Source organism: Lepidochelys kempii, chromosome 24 (assembly GCF_965140265.1).
Source record: "Lepidochelys kempii isolate rLepKem1 chromosome 24, rLepKem1.hap2, whole genome shotgun sequence".
Classification (NCBI taxonomy): Eukaryota; Metazoa; Chordata; order Testudines; family Cheloniidae; genus Lepidochelys; species Lepidochelys kempii.
Window position 1 is genome coordinate 4,843,961 of NC_133279.1, and position 24,710 is coordinate 4,868,670.

General features: G+C 50.3%; 1 protein-coding gene across 1 annotated transcript in view; it reads left to right on the forward strand.

Moving 5' to 3' along the window:
* Positions 1–24,710, forward strand: part of LMNA (lamin A/C) — a 52,341-nt gene that overhangs the window by 12,429 nt on the left and 15,202 nt on the right. The window lies entirely within an intron of this gene.

Here is a 24,710-nt window from a genome sequence, read left to right on the forward strand (position 1 = left end):
CAATTGGAGGGGACCTCAAATTATTTACTTGTATTATAGTAGGGGCTAGAGGTCCTAACTGAAATCAGGGCCCCATTGTGGTAGGTGCACAACATATACACAGTCAGAGAGAATGTCCCAAAAGAGCTCACAGCAAGACGAGAAGGGGGAAACTGAGGCACAGAGAGACGTGATTTGCCCACGGTTGCCAAGCAGGTCACTGACAGAGCTGGGAATAGAACCGAAGTCTCCCAGTCCAGTGGCTCTATTCACTGGACAGAGCTGCTGCTCTGTGCCTCAGTTTCCCCACCTGTAAAATGGGGAGGATGATCCACTGGACTATGCTGCTTCTCTGATTTGAAGAGGTTCTTCCCAGTTCCAGCAATGCTGCAGGATCAGGGGGTGAGGAAGTCACACGGCTTTCCCAGCACCGGGATCACTCTGCGGAGTCACTCGCATCCCTTTCTGCTGAGCATGCTCCAGTCTCTTGATCTTCCTGCTCGTCGCTGCATGGCTGGGATCTCCATGGCCCTGAGATACCCGCCAGTATGACAGGCAATTTATAAGAACCGGCTCTATACATAGCCCCAGTCAATCAGACCCCAGCCTCGTCTCTGATCGTCCACCTGTTCTTATGTTCTCTCCCTCCCCTGCAGGCACTCAATAGCCTCAGTGTGAGGCTAAACAACTGGCCAGGCAGACAACTGTGGAGGGGACTGGAGTAGGGGGGGTTAAAGAGGATCCAGTGACGAAGCGGGCAGTCTGTGTCAGTTTCACATCCGCAGCTGTGGTGGAATGCAGCAGCCTGTCTCCTAGCAAGGCCTGGCGGTTGAGCTCACCACGGCATTGGGAGAGCCGAGGGTGATGAGATCGAGACCAGGGCTCAGTTCTCCACTGCCCCATTACGTGCGTGCTCATTCGCACCAGTGCGTAGCGGGTGTGAAACATTACCATTCTGATCACATTGCGCTGGTGCGACTGAGAGCACAAGGGGAGCAGGGCAGCGGAGCATCGGGCCCTGTGGCGTTGCACCGCAGGCCCTCCCGACTCTGCAGCAGGCTCCAAACAGCAACAGGCCAGCACGGTTTGAACTCAGCATTAACACAGGGACAGACACATATCCTGGCTGCACCGTGAAAATACCTTATTGGGGTTGGGGAGCCCTCCCAGCAGAGCTGTGCGCCCCTCCGTACGGAATTAAACTGGACAAAACACATGTTAATCACACTCCAAACTGCACTACAGCCTTGGACTGGTCTGTGGCTAAAACATGCTTCTGCCCCATTTAACACTGCAAGAGCAGCTGTTCTAGCCATGTTGGTGTGGACACCCATGTTGTTACCAGCTCCCTCCAACATGGTACATTCTATAGTGTTGCAGGATCATAACTGGTTGTGGGTTATAAAATAACGTCCTGACTGCACTGAATAGGGAAATGGCAGCACAACCGTGGGAGAGCACTTGTCAGTCCCCTTTCTCGTAAGAGGGATGGTCTTGTGGTTAAGCACTGACCTGGGATTTGGAAACCTGCCTTCAGTTTCCTGCTCTGCTACAGACTCCCCCGATGACCTTAGTCAAGCCACTTAATCTCTCCATGCCTCAGTTTTCCCAGCTGTAAAATGATGGATGATTCTGACCTTTGTAAAGTACTTTGAGACCTACTGATGAAAAGCATGATAGCAGAACTAGGGATTATTACTGCTTGCCTTGTCTAGTTTAGACGGTTTGAGGCAGGAATGGCCTCTTACTGTGTGTCTGTACAGTACCTAGGACAACGGGGTCTTGACTTCAGTTGGAGCCTGAACGTAGACGTTGCTGTAATACAAGAGAACGGTGCTTGGAGCAGTGTTGCTAACACCATTCCAACTGTAGTGGGAACAGATCCTTGCTCTCTATGGCGAAGGGGGCCATCCCTTTTGGCTAAATATCACAAGTGCCATAAACATACCAACCGGAGCAAAGTCCTCAGTTAAGAATCAGGAGCAGAAGAGATAAAACACACACACCTGGAGATCAACACTGGCCAGTGTCAGATTAGAGATCACCTGCACTGTATACCAGATTCTAGTGTGTCTGCTGTATTTTACAATAATATAAACTGCAGTGACTGCCCAGGAGAGGCAGTAAAATTTGTAGCTCTTGTCTTTGCAGAGAAAAGCTTGACACTAGAAGGTAAACACCCGAATACACAATTTAAAAAAAATTTTTTTTTAAAGAGCCCCTCGTGACTTTTTAGGCCATTCTCATGGGTTTTCTCATTGTAATCCCTGTCTCTTCTTCCCCCCCCCCCCCCCCCAAACCTTCATGGTAAAGTTCCTGTGTTTGCTATCAGTCCCTTAAGATCATCAGCAGAAAGCAGAAATCCTGACTCAGTCTGCTCACAAGATTCCCCCCCGCCCGCCCCCAATGTTTTGTTCCTTGGCTTCCTACAGAGGAAAGAAACCCCTGGGAATGCACAGCTTTGAGTCGGATGCCGGCCTCTCTGTGATGGCAGCAGTAGATGAGACTCAGGGAGCCCTTCGCCCATAAGGGGATGTGGGGCTGAGTTGACCTAGCCGGCCATTGTGCTGGGTGGCTGCTTTGAATGTGCTGTCTGCATGGATCTTAGGCCCTGCAAACCCACAGCGGACGTGGAACCCTCCCATATTGGGCCAGCTTGTGATGCCGTCGGTACAAGACAGTAACGATCCCCTGCTCCCATATTATATGTATTACAGTAGCGTCTGGAGACTTCAGTTGAGCCTGGGGTGCCACTTTTAAAGCGTACAATCTAGACAAGTCAGAGGGTGGCAGGGGAAACTGAGGCACGGAGAGGGGCTGAGTGACTTGCCCAAGGTCCCACAGGGTTTGTCTACACAGCACTAGCTATGCACAGGCTAGCCTACCCACATGAGTTTGAATCCATCCAGCGTGTGGGGCAATAGCAGAGAAGACACTGCAGCGAATGGATCCGGGTGCGTGGTTGGCTCGCAAGCCTGTTCTCAGGCATGCGCTGCTCTGTCTTCGCTACTGTTGTTACCTGCGCTGGCAGGGGGTGGGCTAGCCTGGGTCGGCTAGCCCATGCACGGCCATCACTGTGTATACAGACCCACAGTGAGTCTGGGGCCAAACAGGGAATGGACACCTGACTCCCAGTTCTGTCCCGTGTCCGCTGGACTGTGCAAAGTGCTGGACGCTCAGCATCTCTTCGTCTTACTGTGATGCAGCCCCAGGCCCTGGAGTAGGAATCGAGAGGAACCTAGGACGTTCTGCAATCTTGGTTGGTAAAAGTGGTGGGGATGGGGCGTGATTCATGTTCCACGGCCTGTGAGCAGACGCTATCCAGGGAGTGGTTGCTTCTGGAGTAAGCTGTAAAAACTGAATGGAAAGGTGCTGGCTGCCTCCCCTCCTCCCTCCCGTCCCAACACGCTGCTGTTTCCTTCCTTAAACATTGCATGAGCCGACCTATGCGCATCGGTGGAAACGTGATCTGACCAGACCTCCGTTCACGGGAGCCGGTCTCCACAGTGATCCCAGCTGCTTAGCCGCTACCTCTGCCGGCCACGCCTGGCTGCGTGGGTCGGAGGCTTTGCCTGCGCTGCAATTCCAGCCATCTGTGTATTGTGCCAGGGCCCCTCATACGGAGGGGATTTCCCCTGGCACAAATGGTGCTGCACCAGGGTGAATGGGCTGTGGCGGCTGAAACCCCAGCATAGACAAAAGCCCGAGGCTTGGTTCTCCGGAGAACCTGGAAGGGGCTGGATAGTCACACAGCCAGAATGTCGTGGCCAGCGGCAGACACCTGTTCTGGCCTAGTGGGCAGTATTACGGGTCTAAGGGCGTTGTGTTTTAAGCCAGTAAAGCAACCTGCTCTGTTGCACGGGAGGTTTAGGAGCCCTCAGTTATCCAGCAAAAACAGCCCCACTGGGCTGGGTCTGTCTCATCTCGCATGTCATAGCAGCCAAGCATGCGTTTGTCTCCCCCACCCTTTCCCCAGTGCAGCCCAACAAGAAGCCCGACTTTGTTTGTCCCTTCTGGCAGGAGGTGGCTCTGAATTCCTGAGCCGGCAGTGCTGCCAACCCCGCCCTGCCCTGGGGGGGATACTCCCACGCTGGACATGCAGTCTAGGCAGCGGAGTCGGGGCAATTGGATTCCATGCTACAGGGTGTGAGATGATTGTCCAGTGACTCAGAATTTCCACTTCTCCTCCCCGTCTTGTCCCCCAGCAGCGCTGGGAAGTGGGCATTGGGCATGAGATATGTTCACTTCTCACTATGGGGAAACAATGGGGTCTAATGGTTAAAGCTGGAGGCCGGAGTTCAGGACTCCTGGATTCTGTTCCTCACTCTGGGAGGAGGAGTCTGCTGTTGTGGTTAGAACAGGGGTCCTTGGTTCTGGTCCCAGCTCTGCTGGTAGCTTTCTGTGATCCTGAGGAAGGCGAGGCCTAAAGTTTAAGTTCCTGTCCTTGGACATGAACAGAATCAAAGGATTAGTGATAGCTCAGCCTCGCTGTGTACCAGGTGCTGGCATTTTTCTCATTAATCTCTGCCCTGTTCATAAAACAAGGTACTGTTCAGAGTCCCCTAATGACTCTGTTAATCTGTATCCTGATCGCACAAAGGTCACTGCAGGGCTGTTTGCTCAGTGCATGCATGAGACGTGCAGGGGAGCCGAACGCTGCACTAACAAACCTTACCACTCCTCCTCGCGGCTAAGCCCACGTATGTTTCTGGATGTGCCACAAAAGAGCCTTCATAATAACCGTCAGCCAGGGCACATTGCGAACATCTGCCATTCTCGTTAGGTGCAGATGGTAGAGCCAGTTTGACCACAGCACAGATCGTGGACTGTACGTGGAAGGAAAGCTGGGCTAGTCGTGGGTGGGCACCTGGGTTGGGACACTGGGGTTCAATGCCTGGTTCTTCAGGGCTTCCTGTATGTCCAATTTCTCCTGCGCCTCCATTCCCTGACTGTGAAATGAAATAATCCTTCCCTAACACGCACAGGGGGATTGAGAAGATAAAATCCCATAATCATAACACCTAGCTCTTTTCAGCTGTAGATCTCAAAGCACTTCAATAGCAATATCTCTGTTTCACAGGTGGGGAAACTGGGAGGGGACTTGTCAAAGGTCAGCTGGCAGGCCAGTGGCAGGGTCAGGATTAGAACCTAGGTCTCCTGAGTCCAAATCTCCAGTTCTCTATCCATTAGGCCACACTGCCTCCTTTGGCAATTGTGCCTCAAATACTACATTGCCAAGGGCCACGTAGGTACCTAGATAAAATTGGATTATTTCTATCCCTTCCGTCTCCCCCTCTTTTTCCCTTTCTTCTCTCCCCTCTGGATTTACAGGCCTGTTTTCTGCAGCAGCAGTTACTGCCAGCCCCACAATGCCACGTTTATAGACACAACAGCAGTTAAGAACTTGCTTTTAAAGGGGAATGACTCATTCACAGGCATCCTGAACTGGGCAAACAAGCAGGCTCCTCCGTCTGCTGCCAGCGCTGGCTTCTGTCGGGCCTTTCTTCTGCTGCTGTTGCTTCTCTGTCTCATGCAAAACAAATGCCCTGGCCTCATGTAAATGTAAATAATTCTCCTGCATTTATCTGCCTCTTTCCCTTGCCAGCCAAAATGTAAAATCCCTTTTGTTCCAGCAAGGCCGGTTGTGGCTCCTCTTTAAACAGAAACCAGCATTCCCTTTTCTTTTCCCCAGTTATTACCTGCTGGAAATTTGCATATAAAGATGTATGCAAAAGGCAGAGGGAGGGGAGAGTTTCTTTTACTGGGGCTTGATGATGGATAAAGAGGGCTAGAATGTGGACCCCTACACCTAGCCAGGAGCTCCCTCCCGTTTCCCAGTATGATTGTCACAATCCTTTGATGCCTGTTTGGCGAGTCCCCGATTCAGAACTCCTCCCCTGTGTTAGAATTTCAGGTCTTGTCTACTCCATTCCTAGCGGGCCCCCTGGGACAACTGGGGACCCAGAGGAGCCCTGGTTATAGAACCAGTGTCCTGGATACTGTCTAGAGATGAGTTGCTGTGTGGGCAAATTATCTTTGGCTGCATCAGTTCTTCCCAGTCGCTCATGATTAAGTCACAAAAGATCTCTGGTGCTCTGTGGGTGCTTCATTGAGTCTATTTGTATTACAGACTCCCACAGAGATCTGGGCACTGCACAGACAAGTAGTGAACAAGGTCTGGGGCCCATTGTGCCAGGCTCTGCAGAGACCACTAGGGAGGGACAGTCCCTGCTCCAGAGAGAACACAGTCTAAACAGACCAGATGGATTCAGAGTGCCAGAAAGGAAGGGTTATTCTCCCCATTTTAGAGCTGGGGAAACAAAGGCACGGAAAGATGACATGACTTGACCAATGGCACCCAAGGAGTTTGTGGCAGTGCTGGGAATCACAGAATATCAGGGTTGGAAGGGACCTCAGGAGATCATCTAGTCCAGCCCCCTGCTCAAAGCAGGACCAATCCCCAATTTTTGCCCCAGATCCCTAAATGGCCCCCTCAAGGCTTGAACTCACAACCCTGGGTTTAGCAGGCTAATGCTCAAACCACTGAGCTATTTCTCCCCCCGCCCCCCCCCGCAGAGTCTCAGGCAGTGTCCAAGTTACTGCAGAAAATTCTTTCCCAGGTATCTGCCTGGCGGCTCTTGTCCATGTGCTCAGGCTCTAACTGATCGCAGTATTTGGGGTCGGGAAGGAATTTCCTCCTGGGTCAGATTAGCAGAGACCCTGGGGTTTTTTTGCCTTCCTCTGCAGCATGGGGCATGGGTCACTTGCAGGTTTAAACTAGTGTAAATGGTGAATCCTCTGTAAGTTGAAGTCTTTAAACCATGATTTGAGGACTTCAGTGACTCTGCCCGAGGTTAGGGGTCTATTACAGGAGAGGGTGGGCGAGGGTCTATGGCCTGCAATGTGCAGGAGGTCAGACTAGATGGTCACAATGGTCCCTTCTGACCTTAAAGTCTATGAGTCTGAGTCTTAACCTCAGAACAGCCTGTTGATCTACCCACATCTATGCATAAAACAACCAAAACCACCCTGAACATAGACACCAACTGGCTGGGTCCAGGCACTGTGGTTTTGCCCATGCATGGAGGTCACTGATACAGCTCCTTCCCTGTCCCACTTGATCACATGTCTTCATTGAGCTGCTGTCTCTCTCTGGTCTTGTGAGTCTTCAAACCGTGTGACTCTTCCTGCAAAAATGAGCATAAGCCCTTGGAGGCCAGGCTGTCCTAATACTGACCGCTTCAGAGAAGATCACGCTTTGGCTGTATGACCTGTTCGACAAGCTCCAGCAAATGTGGGCTGTGTGTATATAGCTATGTAGATGTAGCCAGCTAACCCCTGATACATACATGCAGTAAGCGCGAGGTTATCAGTGTGAGAGATTTTCAAGGGTAAGCCCGTGATGGACACTTTAGCTGAGTGCATCTTTTGTCTAATAAATCCACGTCGAACAAAGCCTTCGCATCCGTTGTACTGCATGCTGGGTCTCCAGCAAGACTGGGGATCTGATCCAAAAGCGCGGGCCCCTACCCCTCGGGCTAAAGGAGAATCCCCATCAACATTACAGGGTATATGAAACACAGTTGGGCAATTCCAATTCCATCCAGGAGAGGGCAGCAGTTACACCAAATCTTAAAATCTGGCATGAGACATATAAATTAGCTGTGAGGTTTGAGAACTGTGTTGGGCCTGTTTCTCAGCTACCTCGTTCCTGTGCTCAGGGCTAGGATGGAGCAGAGAGGTGGCTTTAAGCCACCTTTGCACTTCTCATATTCTGGGCTCTGCCTGGCACCCTGGGGGGCCCTGGGAAGCAGAGAACAGCTGTCACTGTGCCAACACTCAAAAGTCCCATCCCTTCTATACAGTGCTTTAATCCTGCTTTTGTGCCTTCATTTCTCATGGGGAGCCACGTGGGGGCGACGGTGAGGGGTGCAGACAGGTGATGGTCTAGCTACCTTTTTGCTTCGGGAGCATGGAGTCAAGATGAAGACGTGGCAGAAGGTCGGGTTTTCCATTTCAGTGCTGCTCTCAGCTGTGTTGACTGTATTAGCCTTGCCCTCTGGTATGAGCCCAGCTGTTCTGCACATGGGTATACAAGGCAAAGCTCTCAAAAGAGAGGCTAACCCACAGTGTTTGCATGTTGGAAGCAAGTTTTGGTTACTGTGGGGCCGTACGCCCTAAAGGGGATTGGACAAGACTTCTGCATTCCTACATTTAAAGGATATGTATCAGCCCTTAATATTTTCTGTCAAGTTAGCAGAGTCATCAGCTCTTACAATTTTATCATGATTCTGTGAGGTTTGGAGTTTTTCTTTATGCCCCATGTGTTGGAGTCATGTGATTATATAAGAATCTCAGCTTTTATTTAAAAAAAAAAAAAAGTAAATTTCCAGCCTTCCTGATTACAGGGAAAAGTTAGAAAACGTGACTCCTAAAGGCTCAAACACCAAAAGGCAAATAAAAAGGACCTCAGCTGTTTTACTCTTTAGCCAATTTCGGCGTGTCTTGGGGTGAGATTCATGATTTTTGAATCCTTGAGGTTCTCAATGCTGATCCCTTAGCATTTACGCCTGTTTGATCTTCAGAGCTGCCTAAATATTGCTATTACCTTTATAATGTTTTTTTACATCCATATAGATTCTAAGACCAGAAGGGACCACTGTGATTATCTCGTCTGATCTCTGGCTTTTGATGGCTTTTTAAAGAGGAGGAGGACAGTTCGGGCTCTGAAGCTGCCCTCCCTGAAAAAACAGTTACCCTGTGGGCAGAATTGCTGGGACTTCAGTCTCCTTTTAGGGCTTGTGTTAAGCACTCAAGTTGCATCTGTTTAACTCAGGCCTTGTCTAAATGGGGAAATTGACAAGCGTATACAAAGCGGAATAATTATCTGGAATAAAATCACTTTCCTTCTGGAATAGTGTCTTTGTGGGATAGTTAGTCCAGAAGAGCTTAATAATAGCAATCTAGAATAGTTATGCTGGTCAGTTTCCCATGGATAGACAAGGCCTTAAGTCTGGTTTTTAAACTGATTTAGATAAACCTGTGCAGAACCCTGTGTGGATTCTTACTTCAGTTTAAGAGCATCTTATTTTGATTTAGCTTAAACCTGTTCCTAACTGACTTTAAACTAAACTGAAATAAGCCTGCTTTAGACTGAAATAAAGGGGTTTGGTCCAAAAGGCTCTGTGTTTTAACTGATCAGTTTGAAGTGTCACACTGGTGTAATATTAAAGTAATTCTGCATGTAGACTACCTCTTAGACAAGGGTTAAGGCCATGTCTACACTAGTGCTTTTGCAGCAGCACAGCTGTGCCGGTGTAACTAATGTCATCCAGAGGGGTGGTTTTTTACAACCCTGAGCGACATAAGTTATAGCAACAAAAGGGCTAGTGTGGACATAGCCTTAGTTACACCCAAACTATCTTCAAAGTTGCACCAGCTGAATTAAAGATGCGATTTGAGTTAAACTAAATCAATGTAAACGGGTTTAAATCAGATTAAATTAGTCCGCACAGGGATTTGCAATCACTCTGCCTGGAGAATGCAATGTTTTGTCCATTGGCATTTTAATGAAGGGCTGGGAATGCGGTCTAGTGGTGGGAGCCAGAGGGGCTGGGCATTGGCTGACTGAGATTCTGTTCCCAACTCTGCCACAGACTACTGAGAGACTGTGGGCAAGTCACTTCCCCCCATCCCATGCCTCAGTTTCCTTGCCTGTAGGAAGTGGATATAATTATTTAGCTGGCCCCAGGGGTTGGGTGGGTGGGAGGGCTGGTCTGATTCTGAAGCCTTCCCAGATATTCTGCAACAAGGCACTGCATGAGCACAAAATAGTCACAGCTGAAGCCTATCTCAGCATGTGTACTAGCCTGTTCTTTCATCTGTATGTCCTGGTAGCACACAACTGTTTGCATACACCTGGCTCCGGAAACTCACCACATCCTGCCTAAGCCAAATACAGGGCTGCTAAAGAGATTCCCTAGGCAAAGAGCTGACTGATAGACCGTGTCAAGGGAAGAGGAAACTTTGTTACTCAGCTGATACCTGTAATCAGGCCCGATCCTCTGTCCCCCGGCGCCTTGTAAAGTCATTCACACCAGATCAGCTGGGTCATGTTCTGATGTGTGAATGACTGGAATGGGCCCTCGCATGTGCTAGGAGATTGGTTGGTGCACACCAGCTGACGTTCGGGCCCCAGCCTTTCAGCTGCTGTGTGGGAAGCAGAGTTCCTGTCTTTTTCCCCCGAAACTGTCCCAGTATAGCTGGCTGATTGCTCATGATTAAAGCTCTGCTAAACACTACCATTTCAGTCAATCGCGGCCCACGCCTGGCAAAACCCAGCTAAGATCCCTTCCTCTTCGATATTGCCCTCTGCCTGCAGCAATTACTAACCAGAGCCAAAGCCCACCCCGTTGTTAGGGCCACATCAACCCAAACAGGAGCAAACCCTGGTGACTCGGGGTTTCCATTTCTGGCCTTATGGAAATACGCTGAGCGGCTGAGATGACTCATCTGTAGGGGCCTGGCAGGCCTGGACGGGTGACAGATATGGGATCACTTCTAGCCACTGCTCTGTGTGGGGTTTTTTAAATGCAATATTTGTTCTAAAATCCTGTTTCTTGTTCTTAAGCAACTGAAAAAAACACAGCTGTTTGGTGCTCACAGATTCTGATCTGTTGCAGGAGTGACTGACTCCAGTAATTAGTAGCTAGGTAAGATCTGTTGGGGAGGCAGGTGTGTTGAGGTGCGTGTCTTGTGTTGTGGTGGGAGGAAGGATGGCACAGCGGTTAGGGGCTTAGTCTAGGACTTGGGAAACCCAGATGCAATTCCCTACTGTGCCACAGACTTCCTCTGTGACCTTGGGCAAGTCACTTAGTCTCTCTGTGCCTCAGTTTTCCATCTGTAAAATAGGCGTAACAGCACAACCCCGCCTCACAGGGGGTTGTGAGGATAAATACATTTTTTTAAAAAAATGATGAGGTACTCAGAAGCTCTGATGGCCAGGTAAGTACCTATGGTGGCGGTTTTTCACGCAAACAGCAGGATCATAAAAAATCACACCAAAAATCTGTGGCATCTAGAAGCCCTGTCTAAAATCAGAGCTCCGGTGCACCAGAAGCAGTACAGCAAGAGATGGGCCCTGTAAGGTTCATTCCATGCGGGGCTTGATGGCCGGTGAATGCCACCAGTGAGCAGAGCCAGCTGAAAAACGGAGGGGGAAATCTTGCACAGAAAGTTTTGAAAAGTGAGAAGCTGTTTTCGTTCGGCGGCTTTAGAAAAGGGACGCTCCTCCAGCTACTCAAAACTTTATTTTTTTTTTAACCAAAGATTCCCCCCTCAACCCTTTTTCTTTTTCTTCTCCTTATCCGCCCCCTCCCCCCCACCAATTTTGCCACTGAAAAGGGGAGAAGCAGGAATGTGTTAAGGAAAATGGCGGCGGGGGGGGGCACGCAATTTAATGAATTTGTTTCCCAGTTCCATTTGAAATCTTCCTTTTATATGAAACAAAAAGCTTTGCTTGTGATTTCAGGAAATGGGGAACACCTCTAATTTTGGGCGAGGAATCCGCTGTTCTAATGGAAAAATGGCATGTTCAAAACATTTCCATCAGCTCTGCCAACAAGCTGTTTCCATCCTGTCGAGAGCCAGGCAGCCCTGAGAGAATTCCCATCTCGCCTTAATGAAATACATGTGCCCACAGGGGCCACTTGGGTATGGCCAGCGGGTGCCTGGCAAGGAGGTGCTGTCAGCTCTGGGTTGGCACCTCGGGGGCCCCAGGTCTGGTGTGTCTGGGAGGCGTGGTCTCCTAGCATCCTCTGATGATGTGGATCAGAATCGGTGCTGGGTTTGATGCCCCGACAGGATGCTCGCGCTGTACAGATGTTTTGCTAGACGCACCCCTCCTTGGATACTGGTATCTGTTTATCCAGGCAATTGGCAGCGTCTCTTCAGAGCTGAATGAGATGGGTGAGTCAGAAGCCCTAAGAAGCGGGTTCTCCCCATTGCCACATTGTAATGCTTCCCATTCCACCCTTTCCTGCTTTCTGCATTGTTTTCCAAGCACAACAACATGTCAACAGGAACCCTGCGTCCTAGGGAGCCCTCCAAACTTCCCAACCTGCTTCCAGTGAGGTTTGACCTGAAATCAAAGAGTACCTGGGGCAATGCTTGCTCTTGTAGCAGGCAGTGAAGCTAGAACCGGGGGCTGGGAGGAGGCAGGATTCCTGGGCTCTGGGAGGGAGATGTGCTCTAGAAGTGAGAGCAGGTAGGGACTGGGAATTGGGACCCCTGGGTTCTGTTAACAGATCTGTGCAAATTAGAGTTTCTCCTCTGTGCGTCAGTTACCTCATCTGTAAAAGTTTCCTAAGCTGCTCTGGTGTAGAGATTCCACTGGAGTTGTAAGAATGTGGTATGGGAGCTGCTAGGAAATGGTTTTTTTCTCACTGGATCTCTGGGGAGGTGGGACGCAAACTTCATTAGGGTGTTTGCAGATAATCACAAGGCTCATACGTGGAAACTCAGTGGCTGGCTGGCTTGGCACAAGTGTCAGACAGTTCTTCCGCTCCAGGTTAATTCTGCTTGAGCAGGCATTTTGCATGGCACGGCGTGGGGTAGATTTTAACGTAGAAACCAGTGGGGGAGGCAACGCTCATATTGCTACCGATTAATCCTGGCATGCTGGTTCAATGCCAACTTTGCAAACTTAACAAAACCCCCACCCCAGATCGTCCCATCTCCAGGACCCAAAATAGAAGCTGGTGTCTCCTAGCAAGGAGGCTCATGACTAGGAAGTGAGGGCTGCTGCTGATTTATTTATAATAGGCATATTGGGGAGGTGTCGCTTCCTTAAACGAGTCTAGTGGGAAATCCGTGGCAGGCATGTCTTGCGGAAGTAAATTAGCAGGTAGGGCACTGCCAGTCGCTCTGAAGAGCCTAGTGGCGTTCCAAAGCTTTCTCCCCTGCTGCAGCGAACACTCTGTTGTTACCACTCTTCACCTGAGTGCCTTCCGCGTTCTCGCTCCGGTGCCTCTGCAAGCCAAGCCCTGCTCTGAACATTCCTTAGGTTATTTACGCCCTGTCTTTGCCCTGCAGTCTGACTGGGGTGTGTTGGTTGCAGGTCCCATCTGCCTGAGCAATGTCATTCCAAGGCAAAGTTTGCATGAATCAGAGCAATGTCGGGCTGGAAGGGACCTCGAGACGTGATCAGGGCCAGCCCCCTGCGCTGAGACAGGACCAAGTAACCCTAGACCAGCCCTGACAGGGGTTTGTCCAGCCTGTTCTTAAAAATCTCCCGTGATGGGAATTCCACAACCTCCCTTGAAGCCTGTTCCAGAGCTTAACCCCCCTGAGAGTTAGAAAACTCTTTCTACTGCTTTGTCTACACTAGCACGTTTGTCGATAAAACGTGTGAAAAAAACACACACACCCCAACTGACGTAAGTGTCACTGACAAAAGCACCAGTGTGGACAGCGCTATGTTGGCGGGAGATGATCTCCCATCGACATGGCGACTGCCACCCGTTGAGAGTGGTTTAATTATGCCAACGGGAGAGCTCCCCCCCCCCCCCCGACATAGAGCGGCTACACAAGGGAGACCTTACAGTGGCACAACTGTGTCACTGTAAGGTCTGTAGTGTCGACATAGCCTAAGTCAAACTAAATCTCCCTTGCCGCAAGTGAAGCCCATTGCTTCTTGTCCTACCTGCAGTGGACATGGGGAACAATTAATCCCTGTCCTCTTCATAACAGCCCTTAACACATTGGAAGATTGTCAGGTCTCCCTTCAGTCTTCTTTTCTCAAGACTAAACAGGCCCTTTTTTAACCTTTCCTCACAGGTCAGGATTTCTAAACCTTTGATCGTTTATGTTGCTCTCCTCTGGATTCTCTCCAGTTTGTCCACATCCTTCCTGAAGTGTAGTCCCCAGAACTGGACACAGGACTCCAGCTGAGGTCTCACTGGCACTGAGTAGAGCGGGACAGCTACCTCCCGTCTCTTACATACGACGCTCTGTTAGTACACCTCAGAATGATATTCACGTGTTTCGCAACTGCATCACATTGTTGACTCATATTCTATGTGTGATCCCCTCTAACTCACAGCTCCTCGTTAGCGGGACGGCCCCCTGCCTAGCTAGTTAGTCCCCTTTTTGTGATATCACTGCTAATCTTTAAGTGACCAGGCATTTGACTGGGTTGTGGAGATGTACCTCCCTTTTCGCTCCCGCGGGGTATCTCTGAAGGTCAGGATTATGGCACAGTGGCTGGGAAGCTCACCCAGCACTGTATCTGCTCTGTGGATAAACAGAATTTTTTTTTCTACTACATATTTAATCTGGCATCTCGATTCATGAGGAGTTCAGGAGCTGCAAAGTTGGGCAAGTCGCTTCCCTTGGTGCCTCGGTTTCTCATCTATAAGAGGGGAATAACAATGTCTCCTTTGTCTGGGTTGTTTTTTTAGATTGTAGGCTGGTTGGGGCAGGGACTCTCTCTCTCCTTCTGTCTGTGCAGCACCTGGCACCATGGGGCCCTGATCTCAGTGGTGGCTGCCGTAATAAGGAACAATAAAGATGAACTCCTCCACTTGGCCAAGTATTTAGGCAAGATCTCTCTGACACAGTGCAGAGACTTGCTGGCCTAAACTGCTTCCTCCAAAGGGCTGTTCCCTTGTATGTCCCATTGGAGCCCATGTTGTCTTTTCTGAACCTGAGTATGATTTCTCTCTTCCATCGTCAGATTAGAAGATTTTTCTCCCGCTTCTTAAGCAGCTGCTGTGATTTGCAGCAGCATCTGCCTGGAAGTTTTTTGTTTTTTTTCCCCCCGGTACTAAAGTAATGGAAACTTGGACTTGATTTAACTGTAAAGTTTGGATTTTCTTCCAGCTCAAGCAGTTGTTTTTTCTGTGTTTAAAAGCTAAAAATAAACACCTCGTCTTGAGGCCCTTTTCCCCTTGTCTTTCATATTTTCTCTTGCGACTTTTCCTTCCTGACGATTTGATGCATCAGTTGCATTTTTGTTGCTGATCCTGAAAAATGCCTGTTTATGACATCTAAATTTAGATGCAACAGGGGCTGGATTCTGAGAGACTCTGAGCGAGTTCTGGAGTGCTGTGCAGGAGAGGGCACTCAGCCCCCTGCAGAATTGCTCCCTGATCTGTAGTGAAACTTGAACTAGAATCATAGGTGGAGAGGAAGGATTGTCTAGTGGTTAGGGCACTGTTTAGCTTCAATTTCCTGCTCCAGCACAGACTCCATTTGTGAACAAGGGTAATTCACTTAGTTTTGCTCTGCTTCAGTTTCCCCGCCTGTAAAATGGAAATAATGACACTGCCGTACCTTGCAGGGAGGTTGTGGGGATAAAAGTACATGAAAAATGGAGATGATCAGATACTATGTAAGGGGCCAGATAAGTTCCTCAGATAGATACAAACTCTCTATTGCCTACTATTTTTAGCTTGGCACAGACAGGCTAGAGGACAAAGGGGATATAAATGAAAGCGAAAGGCCAACGAGTGGGGGGGTAGATGGTGCAAGATTCTTCATCTTTCTTTAGTAATATAGAGCTTCTGGGACAACCACCAGACAAAGTTGCTAAAGCAAATGCTGGGATTTCCCTGGAGAAATGAAATCGCTCCAGGGCCACATTCTGGCTTTTACCAGCAGGACAGTGGGGTGGGAGGAGGTATTGTTTCATGATTTCTGTGTGTATATAAAGTCTGCTGCAGTTTCCACGGTAAACATCTGATGAAGTGAGCTGTAGCTCACGAAAGCTCATGCTCAAATAAATTGGTTAGTCTCTAAGGTGCCACAAGTACTCCTTTTCTTTTTGCGAATACAGACTAACACGGCTGTTCCTCTGAATTCTGGCTTCAGATGCACATGTTGAAATTAGAGGGAGCTGAGTGAACGTGTTCAAGGTCAGAAGTTTGGACCAATGTGTTAATTTGCTGGTAGGCGGCTTCCTTTAGAAAACTGTAATGTGGCTGGACTTTGAATTGGCCGCTTGCCTGAAATGGGCCAGTCCAGTGGTTATGGGGAAATGTCGAGATCAAGCCTGGTACATCCCACCAGCATCTTTGGTACCTTAGGTCAGTCTCTGTAGGTGCTCACTCAGGTATCTTAACAACCAGCTTTTAATATGAGCCCCCAACTAGCATCAGATCATGCTCAAACCATGGGCTGACCTGGTAACTTTATCCAGCCAATTAAAGAGACCCACTACTCTTTGAGCGGCTGGTGGAAGCCGGACTGTGGGGCAGTGAAGGCAAAGCTCTCTCTCTAGTCCCAGCAATTGAGCTCTTCCTTCCTGACGACTAACCAGCTTTTGCCTTTGTCTGCTGGAGTAGACTGGAGAATGAAGACTCCCTGTGCTAATTGCTAAATCATTTGCCTGGAGATGGCAGTGCTGTCCAGATTTGGATTGGCCTCATTTGCTCACACACTGGGCAAACTGAATCCAGACAGCTCTTCAATGGTTGCATTGCACAGGAAAACCCCTAGCACCTGTTTCTAACACCTGCTCCTAATCAACGAAATGCAAGCGCAAGGGGCTGAGACTCCTGCACCTGCCAAAAGTAGGAGCCTTCTGGTGCTAGGGGCTCATGGGACCTGCTCAGCTGGTGACAGGAGGCTGCAGCCTAGGCTGATGGCAGGAGAGGGATGCAAGCTGCTTCCAGAGGATTTCCCCCTCTGGCCTGTGTGACCTGATCAGCTCAGCTCTCTGGGCCCAATTCTCCATTGCTGGCTCCTGGTTCTCCACTGCCCTGCGCCATGTGATGGGACCGACACCAGTACAAAATACCAAATCGAAGCGGGTAAGGGCACCGGTGTAAACGAGGGCGCAAGATTCAGGGTGATGGAGAATCAGGCCCTTTGTGGCAGCCGGTCAGTGCTGTAAGCCTAGCAAGTCTCACGTTAAATCAGCAGTGACTAAATGTTCTTGTGACATGAGATGTTCATGCAGGCAGATCGACAACAGCAGCACATGAGCACGCAGATCCACTGAAGTCGTGACGTCTGTCCGGTCCCGCCAGCCAGCCAAGATGGCCCAGACCGTCTTGAAACCTCGCTATTTTTTTCCCCATGCATCCCTCACCAGATGTTTTGTTGAAAGTGAATCCTCCAGCCAGTTCTCTGTGCTAAACCGCAAGCAGCGATGACTCTCAGGCCCCAGGTATTTGCCGTTGGCCTCGTCTTTTCTCCCCTCACTCCCAGTTCCCCACTCCGGAAGCACTGAGTTAGTGCTTTGAGCATTTGAATTGAAAAGGCACTTTCACTCCCAAGTCTTATCCCCACATGCTGATTAAAAAAGACCCCAAACTAATCCAGCCTTACCGGGCCCAAGGCTTCAAATATCCTGGGATTGGCTTAGAAATCAGGAGGTTTTTAAAATAATTGGGCGGTTTATCTGCTTTTGGTTTTGAAGCTTTCCAAGGAGTCACTTTTTCAAGCTTTTCTCTGCAACTGCGAGGGCCAGAAACGTGAAAGCTGAAATCCTCACGTGGCTCAAAAACCACCCATAGCCCAAGACTCACAGTAGAATCCCCATGGCTGGCAATGCTGTTCTGCTTTTCAGTTCAACCAAGAGCTACTCCAGAGCATGTAACTCATGCATCTGAGTAACAGGCAGATGATAATACCAAGTGCTTTTCAACAGTAGATCTTAAAGTGCTTCAGTCTTTAATGTATTTATCCTCACAGCAGCCTTGTGAGGCAGGGCAATGTGGTTACCCGCCTTTTACGGATGGGGAAACTGAGGCACAGCGAGGCTAAATGACTTGGCTGCGGTCACATGGCAAGTCCATGGCAGAGCAAGGAATTGAACGTAGGACTCCCAAATCTCAGGCTAGTGCTGTAACCACTGGACCATCCTTCCTCAGGAATAACGTGTGTGTGTGTGTGTATTTTTCTCTCTGCAACACTTTACAGCAGTAGTTCTGGTGGAACATACAAGAAGCAGGCAGGAGTGTGCCAGGTCCCTTGAGATGAATAGCAATGTTGTTAGGATCAGCCAGTTTTTAGATGGTGTGGAAGGAAAATGACTCCCGCTCAGACTTTTTGATTTCTGTTTAGTAAAAGATCCCAGCATTCTACAGTACACACACTTTCCCTTGGCAAAGGACTCCCCCAGTTCCCAGCGAGTGAATCCAGCGTCTCTCATTCTGCAGTTCAGGCGAAGCTTAGCGCTCTAATCTTGGCATTTCTGCGTCTTTATTCCCGTGTTGCTGTTATTGCTGCATTGAGGAGGCACAGACCAAAGGAGAAATTGGAGCCATTGAACAGGCAGAGAATTGCTAAGTGCTTAATATCAATTTGCTTCTCAGCAGAAAAACACGAAACAGCCATAAAAATTGTTTGGTTTTTGCATGTGTATGTATGTTTTAAATTTAAATTCGGGAGAGGAAGGGTGGCCCAGTGGTTAGGCCATTCGCCTGGGACTTGGGCAGCCTGGGTTTAATTCCCTGCTCTGCCACAGACTCCTCATGTGTCCTTGGGTTAGTTCCTTAGCCTTTCTGTGCCTCAGTTTCCCCTCTGTGTAGTAGGGTATTAGCCCTTGCTTCTCCAGGAGGGGGGCTGTGAGGGTGAATACACCAAAGATTATGAGGCACTCGGACAGTTGGGGGCCACATACAGCCTGGTGATGCCTGTTTCTGTTGCACAGATGCTTCTGGCTGGAACCTTTGTTTCTTCCTGAATGGTTAATTGCGGGAAAGGACATTGCCCAGACAGACCAGCACGCTGGCATCCCTGTAATGGCCTCTAAATGTGATTGCCATATAAATAGTAATAGGAGCACCAAGCATCCTGAGCTCCCACTGAAACCGATGGGATCTGAGGGTGTTCAGAGCCTCTGCAGGACTGGATGCAAAGGGCCTGATTCTCAATTACACTAAACGAGCTTTATGCCGCTGTGTCCACTTAGAGATTGGCCCCACTGAGAAATCACGCACACCCATGCTCAGGGGCCTCCCCAGCTGGTGTGGGGCAGGCGTCAGGGCCCAGTCCCCAACATAGGGAGAGGCAAGGGGGGGACATGGACATAGCACCTACATTATGGCTCTTCTCTGCCTCCCAAGGACCATGGGAAGCAGAGTGTAAGTGAGAGCAGCCTCTGGGCTGTTCTGACCCACAGTGGGGACTGGGCAGGTCCCCAGCTGCCCCAGAAGGTATCTGCACTACCAAGGGTTTGTGGAGAATTGTTGATCTGAAGCATAAAAGCTGCTTTTGCCAAATCCAGCCGCATGTGTGTTGCAGGCTGCTGTCCGAACTAGACAGGTCCATTCTCAAACTAGCCTCCATTCTCAAAGATGTGCCGGGTTTGGTGCCGTAGCTTCCCTGGCAGATGTTAACAGACACAGACGCCTGCTGGAGGCCTCTCACAAAGTATTTTTTTAGAGCAGATGGGATCGGCCTCCCAGTTCCTCCTTGCATCTCGAGCAGCGAATTAATCACCAAAGGTTTTAAGGAAGTTGGTGTGAATTCTCTTTCCTTGGTGGAAAAGCACATGCGACAGAGCGAAATCCTTCTTCCCCCTCCACCTCCGCTGTCTGCTGGCAGCTAGTCTGCTGACATTGTGGATCATCCCTGGGACAGAGACCTAGGCCGATTGCACGTGCAGAGTTGCTGTGTGGGGTACACCTCACTGACCCTTAGCTCCTAGTGACTCTTCCCAGGATATCTGGACTAAATGAGTTAATTGGGATGTGTTTTGTTGATTTCTTAAAGCCATGCCTGCCGATTTGGCTGCCCCATTTCTAGTAATTCAAATGGGAATGGCCCATCTGGGTCCCCTTTGCAATTTTCTGCCTTCCAACCTGGCCCGCACTCGTTGAGGAATCTCTGCAAAAAAAAAAATCCCCACCGCTGCCAGCACCAGGTCAGCTCCTCTGTTGTTCGAAATGTCTGGAGGCAAAGAACTGCCCAGGGGCCATGCACTGAACCAGCACTCAATTTTGGTTCAATTTTCCTCTCTGCCACAGGTTCCCCGTGTGATGTTAGGCAAGTCACTTGTTTGCTCAGTGCCTCAGTTTCCCCAATTTCTGCAACATGGGGTGAATGATACTCCTGTGCATTGCATCTTCCCTGGGAGGTGTCAGTCCACTTTCCAAGGGTTTAAATTACTGACCCCATGTCTGAGGGGTAAACTGAGGCAGAGAGAGTGCTACTGTTGTGACACTTGGGGAGGCTGTATTACTCGGGTGGTTATTTAAGGCGCCCCAAAAGTGAATTGAACCCTGGCCCAGCTCTTCAGAGTTGAAGGTCTCCTGGCTTGTCTGGACCAGGCCAGGGAGGGAATAACCAGAATGAGAATTTAAGTGCTGGCCAATAATCAAAGGCCCTGGGGTTTAAGCCCCAGATCCCTGTATCCTTCTCATGCTGGCTGGAAGGAAGAGGCTGCTGTCAGATGGGGATAATTCAGCATTAAAGGGTGTTTGTAATAAGCCAGAGAAGCTCCAGAAATGCTCTCGTTCGGCATTTTTCTTCTCTGAGTCACTGGCATGTACAGAGCGAAGGGTTCTGCTGGCCTTGACTTGGAAGCTCCGGGGGCTGGGTAGGGCCGGCCAGGAACCGTCTCTGCTGTGGGTGTTGTGTTTTGGCTAGATTAGGGCAGTTCAGATTTGCCCACTAGCCTCTGGAGCTGGGTTCAGGCCTGCCTCTTGCTGGAAGTTGTTTGCAGGGTGGTTGTAGCCATATCGCTCCCAGAATATGAGCGAGACAAGGTGCGTGAGGGAATATCTTGTTGCCTTCCTCGGCCCGCACTGTGTGCAAAGCAGGCCAGCTCGTGGCGCTGGGCATCAGCCTTGGCCATCGCCGCCCTGATATTTTTACCCATGATCTAGTGAGCCCGGAGTTTGCTCCCGCCCCCTGTGGAATGCAGACACTGTGTGCGCTGGGATTCAGGTTGGCAGCTGCACAAAACTCAGCTCTGCACTCGAGTGTCAATGGCTGCAACAGTGCAAAGTGGTTTCAGAGGACGCAGAGTGGGCTTGAGCAGAGGCCTGGGACTCCTGGCTTCTGTCCATGACTTGGTGATGGGATTTGCTGGGTGACCTTGGGCAAGTCAGTTCACCTCTCTCCATTTCCCCATCTGTAGAATGGAGATGATGGTAGTAGAGATGGGTATGAAACAGAGTCCCTCTCGTGCACAAATTTGGTTCTTCTTTAAAGGTCACCTGCCTGCGGGTGCTCAGATTTGGGGCTCCGGCACATAGATGCCCATTCCACACAGCCGGAGCCAAATAGATCCCTCCTGCACCCCCAGGTTATGAGATCTGAGCCCACAGTGTCTATTTAGAACAGGGCTGAAACTGATGTTGCTAGCTGAAATTAACAGACTTGCCTAGATCCTTCCTCTTTCCAGCCCAGCTTTTACTTGGGTGTTGACACCCACAGCAGTTGTTTCCAGGACAGTTTTAGGGAATAGGAATTATCAACGACCTGATAATGTGGAAGAAACTTCCAATCTTTCTTTTTGTAAGTCCTACCAAAATAGTGTCCGATAGTGTTTGGTTGTTTTTGGTCCAGCAGTCTCCCTGAAACCTGAATAATGATCAGCATGAACTGCATCAAATACTGAAAGTAACCTTGATGCTTTCTTCTTACGGCGTTAAGTCTGCCCAAAGCAAAGAGCAACAATTCTGAGTGTAATGGATTTTGTCCTTGGGAAAGCCAGGGTTCTTGGGTGTAATTTCAAATATTGCAAAGTGCCCAGCAGGCAGGAAGTCCCAATTTCTCCAGCGCCCCAGATGCAGATAAAGAATTTGCACACCTGAAAAAGTCCTCTCATACTTTACACTGAGTAATAATACTTAGCAGCATTTCCATGGCGCTTTAAATGCTTTACAGGAGCTATAATGTTTGTTACCAGAGGATTTTGAAGCATTTCACAAATGCCAAGTAAGCCTCACCATGCCAATGCAAGGTGGGGAAACTGAGTCCCCGGGAGGCAAGGCTGCACAGCTGGGAATAGAACCTCGGAGCCCTGACCCAGGACTTCTTGCTGTGATCATGGCTCTGTGGCAGAGCTGGGAATAGAACCCAGGAGTCCTGAGCCTCAGTCCCTGGCTAAGATCATGGCATTCCCCATCTGCGGGCTGGATTTTTTTTTTTTTTTCTCGAAAGGAATCTGGGTCAAATTCATTCTAGCTCTGTCCTCAGGCAGATGCGGGTCTGGGGAGTTAGCAGGAATAGCAAGTTAGTCAGCCTGTATCAACAAGAGCAGCAGACAGCTAAGCTGCCAGCATTTGGCTTGTCTCTCTGTGCAGGCCTCATGTAGAATGGGAGGGACCTGAAGCGGTCTCTGCAGCTCTGATGGGTGGCCTTTATGACGCAGTCCAACTGCCACCCACATGAGGACGTACATGATGTTTATACTATTGTACCAGACGGATCTAAGCCAGGAGCCGTCCTTTCAGCTCAGACTCGTTGCAAGAATCAGCCCCAGCCCTCCACAGGAGAGGGAGAAAACGTACAGTTCTTGCTAGTAGGGTGACCAAGTGTCCAGTTTTTGCCCAGAACACCCGGTCGAAAAGGGACCCTGGCGGCTCCGGTCACCACCACTGACCGGGCTGTTAAAAGTCCGGTCAGTGGTGCTGCCCGGCTACGGCAGGCTCATCCCTACCTGTCCTGGCACTGTGCTGAGCCCCGGAAGCGGTCAGCAGGTCTGGCTCCTAGGCGGGGGGTCATGCGGCTCCGCGTGCTGCCCCTGTCCCAAGCACTGGCCACTGGGAGCTGGGGGGCAGAGCCTGCGGGCGAGAGCCGCGCGCAGAGCCGCCTGCGGGCCTCCCCCTAGGAGCCAGACCTGCTGCTGGCCACTTCCGGGACGCAGCGCCGTCCGCGGTGCCAGGACAGGCAGGCAGCCTGTCTTAACATCCCCACTGTGCCGCTGACCGGGAGCTGCTGGAGGTAAGCCTGTGCCCCTATCCCCTGCCCCAGCCATGAACCCCCCCCGACCTGGAGCCCCCTACACCCTAAACCCCTCACCCCGAGCCCCAGCCCAGAGCTTGAACCCCCAGCCCAGAGCCCTCACCTCGTCCTGCACCCCTGCCCCAGCCCAGAGCCCCCTCCTGCACTCTGAACCCCTCATCCCCGGCCCCACCCCAGAGCCAGCACTCCCAGCCCAGAGCCCTCACCCCCTCCCACACCTCAACCCCCTGCCTCAACCCGCAGCACTCTCCCTCACTCCGAATCCCTCAGCCCCACCCCCCAGGCTGGAGCCCCCTCCTGCACCCCAAACTCCTCATCCCCAGCCCCACCCCAGAGCCCGCACCCCCAGCTAGAGCCCTCACCCCCTCCCACACCCCAACTCCCTGTCCCAGCCCGGAGCCCCCTCCCGCACCCCCAGTTAGAGCCCTCACCCCCTCCCGCATCCCTGCCCCAGCCCAGTGAAAATGAGTGAGGGTGGGGGAGAGCGAGCCAGGGAGGGAGGGGGAATGTAGTGAGCGGTGGGCGTGGCCTCAGGGCAGGGGCGGGGCTAGAGCATTCAGTTTTGTGGGATGAAAAAGTTGGCCACCCTACTTGCTAGGGTCTCTGCAGTTTGGATTCCAAGTGGGAATATTTCTGAGGTCCCATTCCTCTCCTTCATGCCGGCTCAAGATGCCAATTGACCTTGCATTGGTCAAGATGAGAACACACCACTTGGATTTCCTTATTTTAGGTAACTCTTCATCCCGAGGCATCTCCTTTCGCTAGAGTCTCAGCACTTCCCCTCCACCTGTGGTCTGTCTTGTTTGTTTAGACTGTAAGCTCTCCGGGGCAGAGACGTTCTCACTGTGTGGGCTCAGTGCCTACCACAGTGGACCCATGATCTCAGTTGGGGCCTCCAGACTCTACCATAAATACACACAATAGTAAATAGCTGCTCATGGATCAACAGGGGGGAGGAGATGTTAACCTCACAGAGCTTAGGGGGTTGAGTTGTCCAACCCTCCCATGCTGTCGTTCTGTATGGAGTCAAAGTCCATCTTAAGCAAATTTATTTATCAAATAAATTTATCAAATTTATCAAAATACCTACAGATCTAAACAGGCTTCCCTGCAGCCTTCCCTCCAGCTTTGTCTCCTGTTGTATGCCAGGGATCACGCCCCTCTTGAAGCTGCGTGTGGCACACAGCAACATCTAGTGGGCACATAACATAGTGCAAGCCGACACGGCACATCCACCACCCGCAGCAGGATCGCTGTGGTTTGCCCAGCACTTAAGTCTGGTTTTAAATGTCCTGTGGAAGACTAATCTGTCTTCTTGCTCGGAGGCGTTTCCTGATGATCTGCCTGCAGCTTCATTCTCCTTCATCTCCTCGCTCCTCGGAGCACCCTGAATAATTCCCTTTCCTTCCTTGGTGCATGTATCTTTCAAATACTCCTAGATCCTTAGGGCCGAGTTGTAAATACTTCTACTGTAAATCTCTTGGTCTTTCCTCCTCAATCAATTTCTTATTAACTGTCCTCTAAGGCCTCAAGTTTCACAAGCAACTAGTGATTTTGGGGTACCCAGATTTTTCAGCGCTCCACCTGAGTTGCCTTTTTAAAGGGGTTTCCCTTTCAAACAGAGCCGAGCACTGTCCTGTTGGAAATCTGGCGCTCTCACGGTGTCTCAGGTCTGGCGCCTAAAATCACGAGCCACCAGAAAGTTTAGGCCCAAGTTCCCACTCACCTTTTTCCATCCCTGATAACGTAAAATGTTTCTGAAATTTCCTGCGGCTCCAAGACCTCTTTAGTAGGTAGCGTGGAGGAGG